Here is a 16,735-nt window from a genome sequence, read left to right on the forward strand (position 1 = left end):
AGGAGTTGCAAGATGGTGGAGTGAGGAGTGGGAGTGGGGGATGAGATTGGGGGTGGCATGGGGTGTTTGCCTGACTCAGAGCAATACGTTGCAAATATTCACTTGTAGAAATCCTCACTTGTGCATTACTCTCCGAAACACCACTTTAACCTAATAGCCAGACCGTCATTTATGTCCAAATTTTCTGTTCTCTGTACCCAGATGCTGTAGGAGCTTCGGTGATTTTCCAGCATGTTAGCTTTTCTTTCAGATTCCAGGATCCACCGTAGTTTGCTTTTATTTTTAGATACAGATTGTAAGGGCGCCTCAGCTATCGTGTTGGCGCCGTGGCTAAGTTGGTAAAGGCACCTGTCTAGGAAACAGGAAATCTCGGCCTTCGAATCTCAGTGGCACCTTTGGTTAAGAGACATTTTGCAACAAAATCACTCTGCAACTCGACCGTCACACAGTTGCACAGCAGGAAACGGCGGCCAGAGGCGCATTCCGGCTCTGCCGCCCACCAAACACCTAACAAGATGGTTGAATTTTGCTGCTGGCGACACTTGCAATGGTCAATGGCGTGTGAGGAATTGTCAAACGACAACTGTTCATCAATTGTGAAGAACATCTCGTTGAACAGTTGCGTTGAGGCTGGAAGAAAAGCAACGCCGGAACGGGGACTTGAACCCTGGACCCTCAGATTAAAAGTCTGATGCTCTACCGACTGAGCTACCCGGGCTCCTAAATAGACGCGTATCTCCTCCCTTGAGCAAGCCGTGATACTACCTCGAACGGGGGAATTCTCCCCCTTTATACTCTTTTACAGCAATTAGTCACGGACAGACAGTATAACTTCACCCAGATCACGTGCTGTGCAACAGCAAAAGTAAGTACAAATACACTATGTGAGTAAAAATATGTCGAAAACCCACTCCCCCTCCAGTTGCCATTGAAACTGCCATTGCTCCAGTGTGAGATAGCAACCGTTCTCACATACATCTTGAGATGTTACTTTGCCCACAAAGTGAATGTTATCTCCTTCAAACAAGGACAGCATTTAGCCAAGTCCAGTCGAGACCGATTTAATAAAGCCAAGAGTTTCGTTATTTACAAGGTCAGGGTGACAGTTCAGAATAAGGAGTATGTACTGATATCAGCACAAGTTGTCTCAAACAAGATGCAGTTGATCACAGCTTCTGAGCTTCTGGAGACATAGAACATAGAACACAGAAAAAGTACAGCACAAACAGGCCCTTCGGCCCACAAGTTGCGCCGATCACATCGCTACCTATTACACTTACCTATAACCCTCAATCCAATGAAATTCCATGTACTCATCCAGAAGTCTCTGAAAGGACCCGATTGAATTTGCCTCCACCACCACCGACGGCAGCTGATTCCACGCACCCATCACCCTCTGAGTGAAAAACTTACCCCTGACATCTCCGCTGTACCTCTTCCCCAGCACCTTAAACCTGCGTCCTCTCGTAACAACCATTTCAGCCCTGGGAAAAAGCCCCTGAGAATCCACCCGATCTGTACCTCTCAACATCTTATACACCTCTATCAGGTCCCCTCTCATCCTTCATCTCTCCAAGGAGAAACGATCGAGCTCCCTCAAACTATCCTCATATGCCATGCCACCCAATCCAGGTAACATCCTTGTAAATCTCCTCTGCACCTATTCAATAGCTTCCACGTCCCTCCTGTGATGAGGCGACCAGAACTGAGCACAGTACTCCAAGTGGGGTCTGACTAGGGCCTTATAAAGCTGCAGTATTTTCTCCCCACTCCTAAACTCAATCCCCTGATTGATGAAGGCCAGTACACCATATGCGTTCTTAACCACATCCTCTACCTGCGAGGCCGATTTAAGAGTCCTATGGACCCAGACCCCAAGGTCCTTCTGATCCTCTACGCTGCAAAGAGTCTTACCCTTGATATTATACTCCTTCATCCCATTTGACCTGCCAAAATGGACCACTACTCATTTACCCAGGTTGAAGTCCATCTGCCACTCCTCTGCCCAGTCTTACATCCTATCCATGTCGCGCTGCAACTGCTGACATCCCTCCAGACCATCCACAACACCACCAACCTTCGTGTCGTCGGCAAACTTACCAACCCATCCCTCCACTTCCTCACCCAGGTCATTCATGAAAATTACAAACAGCAAGGGTCCTAGAACAGATCCCTGGGGCACTCCACTGGTGACCGACCTCCATGCAGAAAAAGACCCATATACAGCCACTCTCTGCCTTCTGCGGGCAAGCCAGTTCTGGATCCACAAGGCAACAGCCCCTTGGATCCCATGCCCTCTCACTTTCTCAAGAAGATTTGCATGGAGGACCTTATCGAACGCCTTGCTGAAGTCTATATAAACCACATCTACCGCTCTTCCTTCGTCAATGTATTCAGTCACGTTTTCAAAGAACTCAACCAAATTCGTAAAGCACGGTCTGCCTTTGACAAAGCCGTGACATTTCACTTTGTCTTAAAGCAACCAGCTGCATTTGCAATTTTGCAGGATCTCAGCTTGCAAAACCTTTTTAACAAAAGGCCAAGATCACAGGAGATTCATGGGATGTTAACCCCTTAACATCTCATTCCGGCCATCAAGCACGTGTCTATTCTATCAGAACAGTGAGTCTCTTTCACTCTGCCCAGATCTTCAAACTGTTAACGACGGCTTTTGTTCATATGTTCATTTTTGGCAAATAATTTGCCGCAGCCTCAATGCATTTGATTTTCAAAATTGTTTGATTTTACTTTTATATACCGATTGTAATGGCTGTGCGGATGTGGCGTTAGTGCCGTGGCTAAGGTGGCTAATGTGCTTGCCTAGTGAACAAGATGATCCTGCGTTCGAGTCTCAGAGGCACTTTCTCGTCACTGACATTTAGCAACAAAATCACTCTTGCTGTCAGACGCCGCAATACGACCGTCACACAGTTGGACAGCAGAAAAAGGCGGCCGCGGGTGCATTTCGCCTCTGCCGGCCATCAAACACCCATTAAAGTGATTCCATTTTGCTGCTGGCGATTCTTGCGATGGTCAATGGCGTGTGAGGAATTGTCAAAGGACAACTGTTAATCGCGTTTGAAGAACATCTCGTTGAACAGTTGCGTTGAGGCTGGAAGAAAAGCAACGCCCGAACAGGAACTTGAACCCTAGACCCTTCAGATTAAAAGTCTGATCCTCTACCGACGGAGCTAATCGGACCCCCAGGTCCAGGTGCCAGACGGAATCGCTTCTCGAAATCAAACAAAGTTTAACTTCAAGTACATTGTGTGGTAGTGAATTGCACACATTCAGTACCCTCTGGGTGAAGAAATTTCCCAAAACTTTGCTTCTGTTCTCTGTGCCCAGATGCTGTAAAAGCTTCGGTGATTTTCCAGCATGTTTGCTTTTCTTTCAGATTGCAGGATCCACCGTAGTCTGTTTTTATTTTTATTTCCTGATTGGAATGGTATGCTGGTCAGCCTGTTAGTGTCGTGGCTAAGTTAGTTAATGTGCTAGTCTCGGTAAACAAGCTCTACGGGGTTCGAATCTCAGCAGCACCTTCATCTAAGTGACGTTTTGCAACAAAATCACTCTTGCCTGTGAGACGCCGCAACTCGACCGTCACATAGTTAGACAGCAGCGAAAGGCGGCCATGGGCGCATTTCGGCTCTGCCGCCTGTTAAAATGGTTGAAGTTTGCTGCTGGAGACACTTGCAACGGTCAAAGGCGTGTGAGGAATTGTCAAAGGACAACTGGTAACCGATTTTGAAGATGATTCCGTTTAACAGTTGCGTTCCGGGTGGAAGAAAAGCAACGCCCAAACAGGGACTTGAACCCTGGACCCTCAGATTAAAAGTCTGATGCTCCACCAACTGAGCTATCCGGGCTCCGGACAGCAGCGCGTTTCCCTCCGTTGAACAAGCCGCGCTCTGACATGGAGTTAGACGAGATAAGATTGAAGGAGAGTTCACTTTCTAATGTGAATGGGAAAATGTCATGTTATCCACTTTAAATTCAAGATGAGTGTCTTGCGTCATTTTCTAAATGTCCAAAATTCCAATTGTGCTGAGCATTTCATCTATTTTGCCCAAAGAGAACCTCATATCTTCCACTTTACATTCTTCCTCTCTCCTTCCTCTCTTGCGTCTCAAAATAAGCCAACTGTGCTTCAGTTTGTTCATGCACTTGCCTAAGTGATATTCCTGAGTTAAAATCTCTGTGCTACTTGTTTGTGCATTTCACGTTGTACAATTTGAAGTGAATCACCATCTGTCTGAGGATCTGCTTCTTGCAAAATGCAAAGTTTCGACAAACCTCACACAATGAAATATATTTCAATTTTAAGTGCCAGGGAACCAATTGTAACATCTTACAGACTGTTGATTCCACAGTGTGAAGCCAATCTTGAAATAGCCTTGTTGATTGGAAATGTATCACCTTTGGTGATTTTCCAGCAAAGTTGCTTTTCTTTCAGATTGCCGGATCCACCGTAGTTTGCTTTTATTTTGATGTAATGGCCGAACCCTTGCCGTGTTGGTGCCGTGGCAAAGTTGGTTAAAGCGCTTGTCTAGTTTTATTAGACGCTCCTGAGTTCGAATCTCAGTGGCGCCTTTAGCGAAGTGACATTTTGCAACAAAATCATTCTTGCTGTCAGACGCCGCAACTCGACAGTTGGACAGCAGGAAAAGGCAGTCAGAGGCGCTTTTCGGCTCTGCCACCCATCAAACACCTATTAAAATGGTTGCATTTTGCTGCTGGGACACTTGCAATGGTCAGCGGCATGTGAGGAATTGTCAAAGGACAACTGTTAATCGATTTTGAAGAGCGTCTCTTTGAACAGTTGCGTTGAGGCTGGAAGAAAAGCAAAGCCCGAATAGGGACTTGAACCCGGGACCCTCAGATTAAAAGCCGGACGCTTCACCGACTGAGCTACCCGGGCTCCGGATGACGCCCCTTTTCCCTCCGTTGAACAAACCGCGCTCTGACATGGCATTAGACGAAATAAGGTTGAAGGAGAGTTGGTTTTTTAATGTGAGTGGGGAAGTGTCATGTTATCCACTTTAAATTCAAGATGAGTATTTCCTGTCACTTTCTAAATGTCCAAAAATCAAATCGGGCTCAGCATTTCATCCATTTGGCACCACAAGCACCTCATCATTTCACCCACTTTACATTCTTCCTCTCTCCTTCCGAAATTGCGTCTCAAAGTCAGTCAACTGTGCTTCAGTTCGTTCGTACACTTGCCTAGTAGGCTGATATTCCTGAGTTAAAATCTCCGTGCTACCTGTTTATGCACTTCAATTTGCACAATTTGAAGGAAATCACCATCTCTCTGAGGACCAGCAGTTTCAGAGTCCTGCATTCTACAGCATAAAGTGTCCCTCTGGCACAATGAGTCTGTTCCGGACATCAACCACGTGTCTGTTCTATCTAAACAGTCAGTCTTTTTCTCTCCGCACAGATCTTCAAACTGTTAATGACGGCTTTTGTTCAGAGGTACAACTTTGACGAATAATTTGCCGCAGCTTCAATGCATTTGATTTTCAGAATTGTGTCTCTATTTCCAGCAAGTCATCCGTGAAAATGAAATTGGATTGTCACCGAACACTTCGTTCGGCAGCATGTTCCTATTGCTCAAGAATAAACTGAAATGGTTTGGCAGCTTTAACAGTTTTAACACTACAGAGCAGTTTCCTAAGTAACCAGTTAATAGAGGAAAGTTGTTGGCGAATCTGGCCTCCACGTATGTGGAATTCGCTTTCGGATGTCGGCTCAAAAACTGATGAGACGCAGGTTTCTCTGCAAATCTTGTTTATTGCACCGGAGGAGAGATCGCTGGACCATGCACATCAAACATGGGTTCGTGAGTCTCTGTCTGGCTTACAAAACTGTTTCAGTTATACACGACGGAGATACATCCACATACTTGCGTTAGACAAGAAGGGCATAGCTGTATTGTTACATTTGATGAGATTACTTTCAAGAACAAAAGGCGATAGCCACGTATGGACATGGCTATTAAAGTTTCTGATTAGATTACTTTCTAGAACAAAAGGCCAATCGATAAGGGCCTGCCCTCCGAAGCCAGAACCACAATTACCTATTAGCAGTTTCTTTAAGGTGATCATTAGCTTCAGTGAGACTTGTCGCCCGCGCCTCAGGCCCTTTCCATAACCAGTTTATCCCTCAACTGATTTCCAGTCACGCATCCCAATTTTAACCCTCTCCTCTTCTCAATCTACCTGATACACATTCTGAGGTCCTCCCAAGCAATTATAATCGTGTTTGTTGATGTTCTGAGTATCTGTCAGTCCATCAGAAATAGGGGCATGAGCAGCATCCACTTAGCTTTAGTAAATCCATATAACTAAAATAGAAAATACTGAAAATCTCTGCATTTGTCGAGAGAGAAGAAAGACAACGTTCCGAGTCAGGATGACATTCCCTCAGGGTGCAGAATCTGAAGATTGGAAAAGAAGCCGGAAGCAGGACTGGGTGGTTGGGCCCTTCGGGACTGCCCCGCCATTCATTTTGATCATGGCCGATCATCGAATCCCGATCCCGATTTTCCAGCATGTTTGCTTCTCTTTCAGATTGCAGGAACCAACGTCCTGTAATTTTATTCTTATATACAGTTTGTAATGGCAGCTTGCGCATGGTGTTGGCGCCGTGGCTTAGTTGGTTAAAGCGCCTGTCTAGTAAACAGGCGATCCTGAGTTCGAATCTCAGCGGCGCCTTTGTCTAGGTGGCATTTTGCAACAAAATCCCTCTTGCTGTCAGACGCCGCAACTCCACCGTCACACAGTTGGACAACAGGAAAAGGCGGTCAGAGGTGCATTTCGGCTCTGCCGCCTACTAAAAAAAATCCAGTTTTGCTGCTGGCGACACTTGCAACGGTCAATCGCATGCGAGGAATTGTCAAAGGACAAATGTTAATCGATTTTGAAGAACATCTCGCTGAACAGTTGCATTGAGGCTGGAAGAAAAGCAACGCCTGAACCGGGAGTTGAACACTGGACCCTCAGATTAAAAGTCAGACACCCTACCGACTGAGCTATCCAGGCGCCCAACCGCAAATATTTTCCCTCCGTTGAACGAGCCGCGCTCTGACATGGAGTGAGACGAGATAAGATTGAAGGAGAGTTCGTTATCGAATGTGGGTGGGGAAGTGTCATGTTATCCACTTTAAATTCAAGATGAGTATTTCTTGTCACTTTCTAAATGTCCAAAAATCAAATCGGGCTGAGCATTTCATCCATTTGGAACCACAAGCACCTCATCATTTCACCCACTTTACATTCTTCCTCTCTCCTTCCGAAATTGCGTCTCAAAGTAAGTCAACTGTGCTTCAGTTCGTTCATGCACTTGCCTAGTCGGCTGATATTCCTGAGTTAAAATCTCCGTGCTACTTGTTTATGCATTTCACGTTGCACAATTTGAAGTAAATCAATTTGAAGAGCAGCAGTTTCAGTGTCCTGCATTCTACAGCATAAAGTGTCCCTTTGGCACAATGAGTCTGTTCCGGACATCAAGCACGTGTCTGTTCGATCGAAACAGTCAGTCTTTTTCTCTCTGCACAGATCTTCAAACTGTTAACGACGGCTTATGTTCAGAGGTACATCTTTGAGAAATAATTTGCCGCATCTTCAATGCATTTGATTTTCAGAATTGTGTCTCTATTTCCAGCAAGTCATCCGTGAAAATGAAACTGGATTGTCACTGAACACTTCATTCGGCAGCATGTTCCAATTGCTTAAGAATAAACTGAGATGGTTTGGCAGCTTTAACAGTTGTAACACTGCAGAGCAGTCTCCTAAGTAACCCGTTAATCGAGGAAAGTTACTGGTGAATCTGGTCTCCACGTATGTGGAGTTCGCTTTCGGATGTCGGATCAAAAACTGATGAGACGCAGGTTTCTCCGCAAATCTTGTTTATTGCACCGGAGGAGAGATCGGTGGACCATGCACATCAAACATGGGTTCGTGAGTCTGTCTGGCTTACAAAACTGTTTCAGTTATACACGACGGAGATACATCCACATACTTGCGTTAGACAAGAAGGGCATCGCTGTATTGTTACATTTGATTAGATTACTTTCAAGAACAAAAGGCGATAGCCACGTAAGGACATGGCTATTAAAGTTTCTGATTAGATTACTTTCTAGAACAAAAGGCCAATCGATAAGGGCCTGCCCTCCGAAGCCAGAACCACAATTACCTATTAGCAGTTTCTTTAAGGCGATCATTAGGTTCAGTGAGACTTGTCGCCCTCGCCTCAGGCCCTTTCCATAACCAGTTTCTCCCTCCACTTATTTCCAGTCACGCATCCCAATTTTAACCCTCTCCTCTTCTCAATCTACCTGAAACACATTCTGAGGTCCTCCCAAGCAATTATAATCGTGTTTGTTGATGTTCTGAGTATCTGTCAGTACATCAGAAATAGGGGCATGAGTAGCATCCACTTAGCTTTCGTAAATCCATATAACTAAAATAGAAAATGCTGAAAATCTCTGCATTTGTCGAGAGAGAAGAAAGACAACATTCCGAGTCAGGATGACAGTTCCTCAGGATGCAGAATCTGAACATTGGAAAAGAAGCCGGAAGCAGGACTGGGTGGTTGGGCCCTTCGAGACTGCCCCGCCATTCATTTTGATCCTGGCCGATCATCGAATCCCGATCCCAATTTTCCAGAATGTTTGCTTCTCTTTCAGATTGCAGGAACCAACGTACTGTAATTTTATTCTTATATACAGTTTGTAACGGCGGCTTGGGCGTGGCGTTGGCGCCGTGGCTTAGTTGGTTAACGCGCCTCTCTAGTATACTGGAGTTCCTGAGTTCGACTCTCAGCAGCACCTCCACGTAAGTGGCGTTTTGCAACAAAATCACTCTTGCTGTCAGACGCCGCAACTCCACCGTCACACAGTTGGACAGCAGGAAAAGGCGGTCAGAGGCGCATTTCGGCTCTGCCGCCCATCAAACACCTAGTAAAACGATCCAGTTTTGCTGCTGGCGACACTTGCAATGGCCAATCGCATGCGAGGAATTGTCAAAGGGCAAATGTTAATCGATTTTGAAGAACATCTTACTGAAGAGTTGCGTTGAGGCTGGAAGAAAAGCAACGCCCGAACAGGGACTTGGACCCTGGACCCCCAGATTAAAAGTCTGATGCTCTACCGGCTGAGCTATCCGGGCTCCCCTCCGTTGGTTAAACCGCGGTCTCACAGGAATTTAGACGAGATAAGACTGAAGGCGACTTCGTTCTTTAATGTGAGTGGGGAAGTGTCATGTTATCCACTTTAGATTCAAGATGAGTATTTCGTATCACTTTCTAAATGTCCAAAAATCAAATCGGGCTGAGCATTTCATCCACTTGGCACCATAAGCACCTCATCATTTCACCCACTTTACATTCTTCCTCTCTCCTTCCGATATTGCGAAAGCCTTTGACACTGGAACACAACAAGGCCTCTGGAGGATCATGTCAAAGTTCGGCTGCCCCCCCACCCCACCCCAAATTCATTCACATGGTACGCTACTTCGATGTTGCGATGACGGCCAGAGTACTGGATGGTGGAGAATCCTCTGAGGCATTCCCAGTCACCAATGGCCTCAAACAGGGCTGTGAGCTGGCACCCACACTGTTCAGCATGATGTTTACTGCCATGCTGAATGATGTCAATTGAAGGCGGAAAAAAACCATAAAGATGGATACCTGGCATAAAAATAGCTGTCCGGCACATAAGGGGTTAAAAGTCATTAAACCTGCACTGACTTCCAACACAGACACTGACTTTCAAACACAGACAACTATTTAAAATCTAAACCACAAAACAGACAGTTAATTAAATTAAAACGGGGAACAGACGCTTCAGGAAGCCAGGCACCTTAAAAGAGATAAAGATAGTCCTGGGACAGTGGGGTCTGAGACGGAGATTAAGAACAGGAATGCATAAATACAAAGGAACCACTTACTACAAGAATAGAATAAAATTAAGTCATTGATAAAGAGGAAATGTACCCATTCATGGAACAATGTGATATTGAAACGATATTGGCTGTACCTGTCCATAATAATGAGCTAAGAAATGTTGTACCCATTTGACTATAAGGGTGTGATAATCGTGTCCGGTCCACCTATTGTGTAAAGGGTATAAAGATGGACCGCTTCTGTTGTTTCTTCGAGAGAAGGTAGCTGTCCAGTACCGCGAGGTGCTGGTGCCTTTTCTCCACGAAGCTTCGTTAAATAAAACTGTATTGTTGTTTCTCCAGTCTGACTCCGAAGTGGTAATTTTCCCACAACACCTTCCAGGACAGTGTTTCTGGAATCAGCCTCAAATACAGAGTGGATGGGAAGCGTTTCAACCTGAGGAGACTTCAAGCTATTACCAAAGTGAAAGAGACTGTTCTGAGAGATTTCCTCTTTGCCGATGACTGTGCCCTGTATGCTGGCTCAGAGCCCGAGATGCAAGTCAGTATGGACAAATTTTCCACGCCTTGTGACAACTTTGGACTCACCATCAACATTAAAATGACCGAAGTCATGCACCAGCCTGCTCCTCATGCACCGTACACAGAACCCATAATCACAATCAAAGGGCAGAAACTACAGTCAGTGGACCAGTTCACTTATCTTGGCAGCACCCTCTCCCAAGCAGCAAGTATTGATACAGAAGTTAACTGCAGAACAGCAAAGGCAAGTTCTGGTTTCGGTAGACTGCGCTCCACTGTATGGGAGTGTTGAGGAATCAGCCCAGCAACAAAACTGAAGGCCTACAGCGCAGTGGTACTCACTACCCTCTTGTATGCCTGTGAAAGGTGGACTGTGTATCGAAGGCATGCAAGACAGCTCAATCATTTCCGCATGACTTGTCTTCGCAGAATATTACGCATCAGGTGGCAAGACAAAGTACCAGACACTGAAGCTCTCTCTAGAGCAAGTCTACCATCAGTCCACAAACTGCTGATGAGAGCGCAAACCCGGTGGGCAGGACATGTCATCCGTATGTCAGACGAGAGGATACCCAAACAGCTCCTTTTTGGGGAACTCTCTGCTGGAAAACGCTTGCATGGACGGCAGAAGAAACGTTTCAAAGACACACTCAAAGCCTCCCTGAAGTCGCTTGACATTGACACGACCACCTGGGGAACGCTGGCAGGAAACTGCCCTACCTGGCGCTGCCTCATCCACAAAGGCTGTCAAGCTCACGAAGCAAGGTTTATTGCTGAAACACAACTTAAGCGTGAGCTGCACAAGTCCAGAGCCACCAGCACAACAACTACAGTGTCTACACAGGACTGTCCAATATGTACCAGGACATTCCCTGCCCGAATTGGCCCTGATCAGTCAACTTGGGACACACCGCAACCAACCTCAAAATGAGTAATGGTGCCGAGGTCCTCGTCGACGACGATGGACGAACAACAACAATTCAAGTGGTTGAATTTTACTGCTGGCGGCACTTGCAATGGTCAATGTGAGGAATTGTCAAAGAACAACTGTTAATGGATTTTGAAGAACATCTCGTTGAACAATTGCGTTTGTGTGAATTCCACACATTCAGCATCCTCTGGGTGAAGAAATTTCCCGGAAGTTTGTTTCTGTTCTCTGTGCCCAGATGCTGTAGGAGCTACGGTGATTTTCCAGCATGTTTGATTTTCTTTCAGATTGCAGGATCCACCCTAGTTTGCCTTTGTTTTTATATACAGATGGTTTTGGTGCGTGCGCGGTGGCTAAGTTGGTTAAAGCGCCTGCCCAGTCAATAGGAAATCCTGTGTCCGAATCTCAGCGGCACCTTCATCAAAGTGACATTTTGCAACAAAATCACCCTTGCTGTCAGACGCCGCAACTCCACCGTCATACAGTTGGACAGCAGGAAATGGCGGCGAGAGGCGCATTTCGGCTCTGCCGCTCATCAAACACCTATTAAAATGGTTGAATTTTGCGGCTGGCGACACTTGTAATGGTGAATCGCGTCTGAGGAATTGGTCAAAGGACAACCGTTAATCCATTTTGAAGAACATCTCGCTGAACAGTTGCATTCAGGCTGGAAGAAAAGCAACGCCCGAACACGGACTTGAACCCTGGACCCTCAGATTAAAAGTCTGATGCTCTACCGACTGAGCTACCCGGGCTCTCGACAAATAAGCCAGCTCCCTCCCTTGAACAAGCCGTGATACTACCTCGAACTGGGGGAATCTCCCCCTTTATACACTTTCACAGCAATTAATCACGGACAGACAGTATAACTTCACCCAGATCACGTGCTGTGCAACAGCAAAAGTAAGTACAAATACACTATGTGAGTTAAAATATGTCGAAAACCCGCCCCCCTCCAGTTGCCATTGAAACTGCCATTGCTCCAGTGTGAGATAGCAACCGTTCTCACATAGATCTTGAGATGTTACTTTGCCCATAAAGTGAATGTTATCTCCTTCAAACAAAGACAGCATTTAGCCAAGTCCAGTCGAGACCGATTTAATAAAGCCAAGAGTTTCGTTATTTCCAAGGTCAGGGTGACAGTTCAGAATAAGGAGTATGTACTGATATCAGCACAAGTTGTCTCAAACGAGATGCAGTTGATCACAGCTTCTAAGCTTCTGGAGACATAGAACATAGAACATAGAAAAACTACAGCACAAACAGGCCCTTCGGCCCACAAGTTGCGCCGATCACATCGCTACCTATTAGACATACCTATAACCCTCAATCCAATGAAATTCCATGTACTCATCCAGAAGCCTCTGAAAGGACCCGATTGAATTTGCCTCCACCACCACCGATGGCAGCTGATTCCACGCACCCATCACCCTCTGAGTGAAAAACTTACCCCTGACATCTCCGCTGTACCTCTTCCCCAGCACCTTAAACCTGTGTCCTCTCGTAACAACCATTTCAGCCCTGGGAAAAAGCCCCTGAGAATCCACCCCATCTATACCTCTCAACATCTTATACACCTCTATCAGGTCCCCTCTCATCCTTCATCTCTCCAAGGAGAAACGATCGAGCTCCCTCAAACTATCCTCATATGCCATGCCACCCAATCCAGGTAACATCCTTGTAAATCTCCTCTGCACCCATTCAATAGCTTCCACATCCCTCCTGTGATGAGGCGACCAGAACTGAGCACAGTACTCCAAGTGGGGTCTGACTAGGGCCTTATAAAGCTGCAGTATTTTCTCCCCACTCCTAAACTCAATCCCCTGATTGATGAAGGCCAGTGCACCATATGCGTTCTTAACCACATCCTCTACCTGCGAGGCCGATTTTAGAGTCCTATGGACCCGGACCCCAAGGTCCTTCTGATCCTCTACGCTACAAAGAGTCTTATCCTTGATATTATACTCCTTCATCCCATTTGACCTGCCAAAATGGACCACTACTCATTTATCCAGGTTGAAGTCCATCTGCCACTTCTCTGCCCAGTCTTACGTCCTATCCATGTCGCGCTGCAACTTCTGACATCCCTTCAGACTATCCACAACACCACCAACCTTCGTGTCGTCGGCAAACTTACCACCCCGTCCCTCCACTTCCTCATATAGGTCATTTATGAAAATTACAAACAGCAAAGGTCCCAGTACACATCCCTGGGGCACTCCACTGGTGACCGACCTCCATGCAGAAAAAGACCCATCCACAACCACTCTCTGCCTTCTGCGGGCAAGCCAGTTCTGGATCCACAAGGCAACAGCCCCTTGGATCCCATGCCTCTCACTTTCTCAAGAAGCTTTGCATGGTGGACCTTATCGAACGCCTTGCTGAGGTCCATATAAACCACATCTACCGCTCTTCCTCCGTCAATGTGTTTGACACATTTTCAAAGAACTCAACTAGGTTCGTAAAGCACGGTCTGCCTTTGACAAAGCCGTGACATTTCACTTTATCTTAAAGCAACCAGCTGCATTTGCAATTTTGCAGGATCTCAGCTTGCAAAACCTTTTTAACAAAAGGCCAAGATCACAGGAGATTCATGAGATGTTAACCCCTTAACATCTCATTCCGGCCATCAAGCACGTGTCTATTCTATCTGAACAGTGAGTCTCTTTCTCTCTGCACAGATCTTCAAACTGTTAACGACGACTTTTGTTCATATGTTCATATTTGACAAATAATTTGCCGCAGCTTCAATGCATTTGATTTTCAAAATTGTGTCCCTGTTTCCAGCAAGCCATCCGTGAAAAAGAAATTGGATTGTCACTGAACACTTCGTTCGGCAGCATGTTCCTATTGCTCAAAAATAAACTGAAATGGTTTCGCAGCTTTAATAATCCCGATCACCCTTCCTCCCACACCCCTTGATCCCTTTTTGCCCAAGAGACAAACGCAATCTCTTCTTGAAATCAAGCAAAGTTTTTCTTCAAGTACATTGTGTGGCAGTGAATTCCACATATTCAGCACCCTCTGGGTGATGAAATTTCCCGAAACTTTGTTTCTGTTCTCTGTGCCCAGATGCTGTAGGAGCTTCGGTGATTTTCCAGCATGTTTGCTTTTCTTTCAGATTGCAGTAGCCACCGTAGTTTGATTTTATTTTTATATACAGATTGTAATGGTAGTGCGGACGTGGCGTTGGTGCCGTGGCTAAGGTGGTTAAAGTACTTGCCTAGTTAACCGGTTTTCCCTGCGTTCGAGTCTCAGAGGCACCTTCTCGTCACTGACATTTAGCAACAAAATCACTCTTGCTGTCAGACGCTGCAACTCCAGCGTCACACAGTTGGACAGCAGCAAAAGGCGTCCACGGGTGCATTTCGTCTCTGCCGGCCATTAAAGTATTCAATTTTGCTGCTGGCGATTCTTGCAATGGTCAATCGCGTGTGAGGAATTGTCAAAGGACAACTGTTAATCGAGTTTGAAGAACATCTCATTGAACAGTTGCGTTGAGGCTGGAAGAAAAGCAACGCCCGCATAGGGACTTGAACCCTGGCCCCTCAGATTAAAGGGCGGATCCTCTACCGACTGAGCTATTCGGACACCCAGGTCCAGGCGCCAGACGGAATCGCTTCTCGAAATCAAACAAAGTTTAACTTCAAGTACATTGTGTGGTAGTGAATTGCACACATTCAGTACCCTCTGGGTGAAGAAATTTCCCGAAACTTTGTTTCTGTTCTCTGTGCCCAGATGCTGTAGGAGCTTCGGTGATTTTCCAGCATGTTTGCTTTTCTTTCAGATTGCAGGATCCACCGTAGTCTGTTTTTATTTTTATATACTGATTGTAATGGTATGCTGGTCAGCCTGTTAGCGTCCTGCCTCCGTTAGTTAATGCGCCAGTCTCGTAAACAATTTCTCCTAAGCTCGAATCTCAGCGACACCTTCGTCTAAGTGACATTTTGCAACAAAATCACTCTTGCCTGTGAGACGCCGCAACTCGGCCGTCACACAGTGAGACAGGAGCGAAAGGCGGCCACGGGCGCATTTCGGCTCTGCCGCCTATTAAAATGGTTGAATTTTGCTGCTGGAGACACTTGCAACGGTCAATGGCGTGTGAGGAATTCTCAAAGGACAACAGGTAATCGAATTTGAAGATGATTTCGTTTAACAGTTGCGTTCCGGGTGGAAGAAAAGCAACGCCCAAACAGGGACTTGAACCCTGGACCCTCAGATTAAAAAGTCTGATGCTCTACCGACTGAGCTATCCGGGCCCCGGGCGGGCCCCGGGCGGGCCCCGGGCGGGCCCCGGGCGGGCCCCGGGCGGGCCCCATTTTCCCTCCGTTGAACAAGCCGCGCTCTGACATGGATTTCGAGGGGATGATATTGAAGTAGCGTTCATTTTCTAATGTGAGAGGGGAAATGTCATGTTATTTACTTTAAATTCAAGATCAGTGTTTTGCGTCATTTTCTACATTTCCAAAACTCCAATCGCGCTGAGCATTTCATCTATTTTGCCCAAAAAGAAACTCATCAAATCTCCCACTTTACATACTTCCTGTCTAGCTCCCACACTGCGCCTCAAGTGAGTCAACTGTGGTTCAGTTTGTTCATGCACTTGCCTAGTAGGCTGACATTCCTGAGTTAAAATCTCCGTGCTACTTGTTTATGCATTTCACGTTGTACAATTTGAAGTAAATCACCATCTCTCTGAGGATCTGCTTCTTGCATAAAGCAAAGTTTCAACATGAATGAGGAGAAGAATGAGGGGAGATCTCATTGAGACGTATAAGATGATGAATGGGATGGATAGGATAGAGGTGGAGAGACTCTTCCCGCTCAAAAAAGACAGTAGGACTAGGGGGCACAGCCTCAAGATAAAGGGGAGGCGGTTTAGAACGGAGTTGAGGAGGAACTTCTTCACTCAAAGGGTGGTGAATCTCTGGAATTCTCTGCCCGTTGAAGTGGTGGAGGCTGCCTCGCTAAATATTTTTAAGAAGCGGGTTGATGGGTTCTTAAGAATGAGGGGAGATCTCATTGAGACGTATAAGATGATGAATGGGATGGATAGGATAGAGGTGGAGAGACTCTTCCCGCTCAAAAAAGACAGTAGGACTAGGGGGCACAGCCTCAAGATAAAGGGGAGGCGGTTTAGAACGGAGTTGAGGAGGAACTTCTTCACTCAAAGGGTGGTGAATCTCTGGAATTCTCTGCCCGTTGAAGTGGTGGAGGCTACCTCGCTAAATATTTTTAAGAAGCGGGTTGATGGGTTCTTGATAAGAGAGGGGATTAAGGGTTATGGGGAGAGGGCGGGAAAGTGGAACTGAGCCACAACAGATCAGCCATGATCTTATTGAATGGCGGGGCAGGCTCGAAGGGCTAGATGGCCTAC

At 46.2% G+C, this 16,735-nt stretch overlaps 6 non-coding genes across 6 annotated transcripts; 1 reads left to right on the forward strand and 5 right to left on the reverse strand.

The window, feature by feature from the left end:
- Positions 1-645: 645 nt before the first annotated feature.
- On the reverse strand, positions 646-718 carry trnak-uuu (transfer RNA lysine (anticodon UUU)). Its single transcript has one exon. It is a non-coding gene; the product is annotated as a tRNA-Lys (tRNA).
- Positions 719-3,796: 3,078 nt separating this feature from the next.
- On the reverse strand, positions 3,797-3,869 carry trnak-uuu (transfer RNA lysine (anticodon UUU)). Its single transcript has one exon. It is a non-coding gene; the product is annotated as a tRNA-Lys (tRNA).
- Positions 3,870-6,645: 2,776 nt separating this feature from the next.
- Positions 6,646-6,719, forward strand: trnat-agu (transfer RNA threonine (anticodon AGU)). Its single transcript has one exon. It is a non-coding gene; the product is annotated as a tRNA-Thr (tRNA).
- A 254-nt stretch (positions 6,720-6,973) lies between these two features.
- On the reverse strand, positions 6,974-7,046 carry trnak-uuu (transfer RNA lysine (anticodon UUU)). The gene has a single exon. It is a non-coding gene; the product is annotated as a tRNA-Lys (tRNA).
- Positions 7,047-9,100: 2,054 nt separating this feature from the next.
- On the reverse strand, positions 9,101-9,173 carry trnak-uuu (transfer RNA lysine (anticodon UUU)). The gene has a single exon. It is a non-coding gene; the product is annotated as a tRNA-Lys (tRNA).
- A 2,867-nt stretch (positions 9,174-12,040) lies between these two features.
- On the reverse strand, positions 12,041-12,113 carry trnak-uuu (transfer RNA lysine (anticodon UUU)). The gene has a single exon. It is a non-coding gene; the product is annotated as a tRNA-Lys (tRNA).
- Between the last annotated feature and the right edge of the window lie 4,622 nt (positions 12,114-16,735).

The sequence above is a fragment of the Carcharhinus amblyrhynchos genome, chromosome 13, assembly GCF_965287045.1.
Source record: "Carcharhinus amblyrhynchos chromosome 13, sCarAmb.v2.hapA, whole genome shotgun sequence".
Taxonomy (NCBI): Eukaryota; Metazoa; Chordata; class Chondrichthyes; order Carcharhiniformes; family Carcharhinidae; genus Carcharhinus; species Carcharhinus amblyrhynchos.